Source organism: Staurois parvus, unplaced genomic scaffold (assembly GCF_062004578.1).
Source record: "Staurois parvus isolate SC_StPar_1 unplaced genomic scaffold, SC_StPar_1.0 ptg000196l, whole genome shotgun sequence".
Taxonomy (NCBI): Eukaryota; Metazoa; Chordata; class Amphibia; order Anura; family Ranidae; genus Staurois; species Staurois parvus.
Window position 1 is genome coordinate 2538223 of NW_028317992.1, and position 6000 is coordinate 2544222.

Sequence of the window (6000 nt, forward strand, 5' to 3'; positions counted from 1 at the left end):
GTGAATAGCCTTGTACCATGTGACCTCTGTGATCATTCACAGATTTCAAACGTAGTAAGCAGTGATGTCAGAAGTGACATCTTGCTTACTACTCTGCATGTGATCACTGATTGGCCAATCAGTGATCACATGATCGGGAACTCGTATAGAGGTCCCGTCCGACGATCGCTCTTTCACTGTGTCCGGAGGACAGGGAGCGTGCACAAGCAGGGTGCGGGGAGGCCGTTTATAAACGGCCACCTGACCCTGCACTGCCACCTTCCGGCCATTTATATACAACGGCTGGACGGGAGGTGGTTAAAGAACACCTTCCACATTCAAAGTGACTTGGTGATGATAATCTTGATAACAAAAAATCTTGTGTTGGGTGCTCCACTCGTGTTCCCCGTCCAGAGCCCAACTCACAAGATGACTACCTGGATAAGGTAGGTCAAACAGCATGTTTAGTGCTTCAACAAGCCCCTGGAGCCGAGCAGTCTCCAGTGTACTTCTGAAGTTGCTACCCACTGAACTTGGACTCCATAGATGGAAGCTTTCCAAAGCATCCACAGTACTCCTCCACCACCGTGAAAAGCAATCAGAAGGCAACCTCCATATTGTTATACTGCTTTTATTGTATAAAAGGCACTTACATGAGTATGGCGCTTTAAAAACAAAATGTCCTAGGAACGCTGCACCCTCTCTGAACTCCCTCTTGGAAATGGAAGTGGTGCTATCAAACCCCACCCTACACGATTCGTCACATGACGTCATCAGGAGTGGACATTTAATGTACATTTATTTCTGGTACAAAGCATGGCAACATTATAAATGATAGATAAATGTTTTGGTTTTTTTTAAATTGCGCGTATTTTTTTCAAAATTGCGATCAAACCCCGTCCTATGCGATTCATCACCTGACATCATCAGGAGTGGACATTTAATTTACATTTATTTCTGGTACAAAGCATGGCAACATTATAAATGATAAATAAATGTTTTGTTTTTTTTTAAATTGCATGTATTTTTTTCAATATTGCTATCAAACCCCGCCCTATGCGATTCGTTACATGACGTCATCAGGAGCGGACATTTAATTCACATTTATTTCTGGTACAAAGCATGGCAACATTATAAATTATACATTTTTTTTTTAATTGCGTGTATTTTTTTCAATATTGCTATCAACCCCCGCCCTACACGATTTGTCACATGATGTCATCAAGTGCGGACATTTAATTTACATTTATTTTTGGTACAAAGCATGGCAACATTATAAATGATAAATAAATGTTTTTTTGTTTTTTTTTTAATTGCGTGTATTTTTTTCAATATTGCAATCAAACCCCGTCCTATGCGATTCATCACCTGACATCATCAGGAGTGGACATTTAATTTACAATTATTTCTGGTACAAAGCATGGCAACATTATAAATGATAAATAAATGTTTTGTTTTTTTTTAAATTGTGTGCATTTTTTTCAATATTGCGATCAAACCCCGCCCTATGCGATTTGTCACATGACGTCATCAGGAGCAGACATTTAATTTACACTTATTTCTGGTACAAAGCATGGCAACATTATAAATGGTAAATAAATGTTTTTCGTTTTTTTTTTTAATTGCGTGTATTTTTTCAATATTGCTATCAAACCCCGCCCTACACCATTTGTCACATGACGTCATCAAGTGCGGACATTTAATTAACATTTATTTTTGGTACAAAGCATGGCAACATTATAAATGATAAATAAATGTTTTTTTGTTTTTTTTAATTGCGTGTATATTTTTCAATATTGCTAGCAAACCCCACCCTATGCGATTTGTCACCTGACATCATCAGGAGTGGACATTTAATTTACATTTATTTCTGGTACAAAGCAGGGCAACATTATAAATGATTAATAAATGTTTTGTATTGTTTTTTTTTTAATTGCTTGTATTTTTTTCAATATTGCTATCAAACCCCGCCCTACACGATTTGTCACATGACGTCATCAGGAGCGGACATTTAATTTACATTTATTTTTGGTACAAAGCATGGCAACAGTATAAATGATAAATAAATGTTTTTTTGTTTTTTTTAATTGCGTGTATTGTTTTCAATATTGCTCTCAAACCTCGCCCTATGCGATTGGTCACATGACGTCATCAGGAGCAGACATTTAATTTACATTTATTTCTGGTACAAAGCATGACAACATTATAAATGATAAATACATTTTTTGTTTTGTTTTTTTTTTAATTCCTTGTATTTTTTTCCATATTGCTATCAAACCCCGCTCTACACGATTTGTGACATGACGTCATCAGGAGTGGACATTTAATTTACATTTATTTGTGGTACAAAGCATGGCAACAGTATAAATGATAAATAAATGTTTTTTTGGTTTTTTTTTATTGCGTGTATTTTTTTCAATATTGCTATCAAACCCCGCCCTACGTGATTTGTTACATGACATCATCAGGAGCGGACATTTAATTTACATTTATTTCTGGTACAAAGCATGGCAACATTATAAATGATAAATAAATGTTTTGTTTTGCTTTTTTTTTAATTGCTTGTATTTTTTTCCATAATGCTATCAAACCCCACCCTACGTGATTCGTCACATGACGTCATCAGGAGTGGACATTTAATTTACATTTATTTCTGGTACAAAGCATGGCAACATTATAAATGATAATTTTTTTTTTTTGTTTTATTGCGTGTATTTTTTTCAATATTGATTCGTCACATGATGTCATCAGGAGCAGACATTTAATTTACATTTAATATATAAATGATAAATATTTTTTTCTATTGCGTGTATTAATTTCAATATTGAAAAACACAAATGAAAGAAAAAATCAATTTTGCATTTGAAAAAAAAAAATTAAAAAAGATAGCAGAAATGGATAGGATATATGGTAGATGCACTTAGGATGGAAAAGTACATCTATCCACACAGGGGCTGCCCTGATAAATTTGAAAGGCTATGGACCCCATTTAGAGATTTAGAGACTGCAGGGTTCATATTTAGAGGGTCCCTCTCAATCCCTGAGACACAGAGTGGGGCCCCCGTTCCCAGTGATTTTTCCACGTACAGGAAGCACAGGGAGGGGGAGAAAAGGGAACTGGGCATAGAAGTACCGTCTCCTTTTTGGCATCTTTTCTATGTCCAGTCTTCAAGTGGTTACACTGATTTTTTGTTTTTTAAATCATATGCCACTGATATCACATAGCCTTTTGGGTTTTCAAAATCTAAAAATTCTAATACCACATCTAAAGCTGTTTGATTTCAGACTTTCTATGACTGAAATTTTGTAAAGCCTTCTCTGAACAGAGCAGACCGGGAGAAGGAGATAAGTTATGACTTCATTGTGTGCATATAAACATTGAATGCTGTAATAAACAGGCTTCTTTTTTTCAGCAGAGCGCCTAAGATTAGCCGAGTAGACATGCAAGACAGCTCCAATTAATGGTTGGCAATGGAATATTCATAGACACCATTTAAAATTAAAAAGAAAAATAATGCTTTAACTATTTTTATTCCTAAACATACAGTATATTTGTGCTCAAAAGTTTGCATACCCTGGCAGAAATCAGGAAATGTAGGCATTGACATTGAAAATATGACTGATCATGCCAAAAAACTGTCTTCTACTTCACAATAGTGATCATAGGAAGCCATTAATTATCACATAGTTGTTTGGCTCCTTTTTATATCATAATGATAACAGAAATCACCCAAATGGCCATGATTAATAGTTTCCATTTCCTGGAATGTTTGGCCTTGGTACAGACACACAAGGTGACACACGGGTTAAAACGGCAATTAAAGGTTAATTTCCCATATCAGTGACTTTTTAAATTGCAATTAGTGTCAGTGTATAAATAGTCAATGAGTTTGTTAACTCTCACATGGATGCACTGAGCAGGCTAGATACTGAGCCATGGGGAGCAGAAAAGAACTGTCAAAAGACCTGCGTAACAAGGTAATGGAACTTTATAAAGAAGGAAAAGGATACCCAAAGCCAGGGGCAGACTGACCATTTGGAAACTCGGGCACTGCCCGAGGGCCCGGGGTCAGTAGGGGGTCCCATGAGATGCCCCTGGTACCTTTTTCATAGTTTTTTTGAGTTTGGGCAAGGACACAGGGGCCCCATGATCCCCTATTGCCCAGGGGCCCCATGAGTTGTCAGTCCACCTCTGTCCAAAGCCTTGAATATGTCAGTCAATACCATTCAATCACTTATTTACTGTATAAGTGGAAAATTCGGGAATCTCTTGACACCAAGCCAAGGTCAGATGGACCAAGAAAGATTGTAGCCACAACTTCCAGAAGAATTGTTCAGGACACAAACAACAACCTCACAGGTAACCTCAGGAGAAATACAGGCTGCTCTGGAAAACGACAGTATGTGTTTTCAAGCAGCACAATATGACGCTTCCTCTAACAAAAATGAGCTGCATGGTTGAGTTGCCAGAAAAAGCCTTTACTGTGTCATGCCAAAAAAAACCCGGTTACAATATGCCTGACAGCACCTTAACACATCTCAAAGCTTCTGGCACAATGTAATCTGAAGTGACGAGACCAAAATAGAGCTTTATGGTCACAACCATAAGTGCTATTTTTGGAAAAGGGTCAACAAGGTGTATAGCGACAAGAATACCATCCCCACTGTGAAGCATGGTGGTGGCTCGCTGATGTTTTGGGGGGGTGTGAGCTTTAAAGGCACGGGGAATCTTATAAAAATAATGGCAAGCAGAATGCAGCATGTCATCAGAAAATACTGGCAGACAATTTGCATTCTTATGCTGTGATTGGGATGCTCTTGGACAACGACCCTCAGCAGGAGGCCAAGTTAACCCTCCAGTGGTTACAGCAGAAAAAGGTGAATGTTCTGGAGTGACCATCACAGTCTCCTGACCTTAATATCATCAAGCCACTCTGGGGAGATCTCAAACGAGCAATTCATGCAAGATGACCAAAGACTTTGCAGGACCTGGAGGCATTTTGCCAAGACGCATGGGCAGCTATACCACCTGCAAGAATCCGGGGTCCCATAGACAACTATTACAGAAGACTGCTGCTGTCATCGATGCTAAAGGGGGCAAAACACAGGATTAGGAACTAAGAGGATGCAGACCTTTTAACAGGAACATTTCATTTGTTTGTTGATTTGACTTGTCATGTTTTGTTTTACGATTCTGTTATGACCTACAGATGAATATGAATCCCATATGAAATAAAAGAATTGTAGTTTGCCTGCACACTCATGCTTTCTTTAAACATGGTGCATACTGTATATTGCCAATTCTCCAAGGGGATGCAAACTTTTGAGCATTCTGGTAATATAAAATATTAAACTATTGAATTTCCATTTAGTGCAGACTAACGTATCCTACAGGTTCTATCATATATAGCCCCTGCAGGCAATTGACAATGAGCATGCAATATGATTCCTAGGATGACCCAGCTTATGTCACAGCAGCTCCAAAAACAAAGACATTGTCATGTTACCTGAATTGAAGAGAAATTGCTGGCTCAACGTCTTGCACCGTCTCGTGTCACGAAGTGTCAGTTGGAGACGGTCTTCTCCTTTATTTGTATTCAGCAGAGAATGCGGGCAGGCATGCTGGCAGAAAACCAAATAAAATTTTGTCTGTTTCCTCCTGAATGGAAAGTGTGTAGTTGAAGCTCAGCTGTGTGTCAGCTGCATGCAGGAGAGGAGGAGTCCTATTACAGACAAAGGCAGAGGGGGCTTCAGTCCCTCTCCTGGGGGATTTATGTATTGATTATACATGAAACAGACCTCTGGAGAGGATTTCTCAAAGAGCCAGAGGCTGTCATTAGTGCCAGCTGTCCCTGATTTCTGGAAGTGGCCTCTGTCTTTAAATGCTTCAAAATTAACTGCCATTGTAATTCCCATTTTTTTATCATGACTGTACAATTATTCATTTTTAAAGTATATGTTTTGTTGAAAAAAAAAAAAATATATATATTTTTTAAACAAAACATATTATATATATAGATA

The 6000-nt window shown here is 38.0% G+C and overlaps 1 protein-coding gene across 1 annotated transcript in view; it reads right to left on the reverse strand.

Moving 5' to 3' along the window:
* The window catches only part of LOC149461620 (kelch-like protein 35), a 40876-nt gene extending 35209 nt beyond the window's left edge, over nt 1-5667 (reverse strand). Inside the window, exon 1 of the mRNA XM_089677997.1 lies at nt 5487-5667. The gene's annotated coding sequence lies outside the window, so the exon portion shown is untranslated. The remainder of the gene's footprint in view (nt 1-5486) is intronic.
* Nucleotides 5668-6000: the final 333 nt, after the last annotated feature.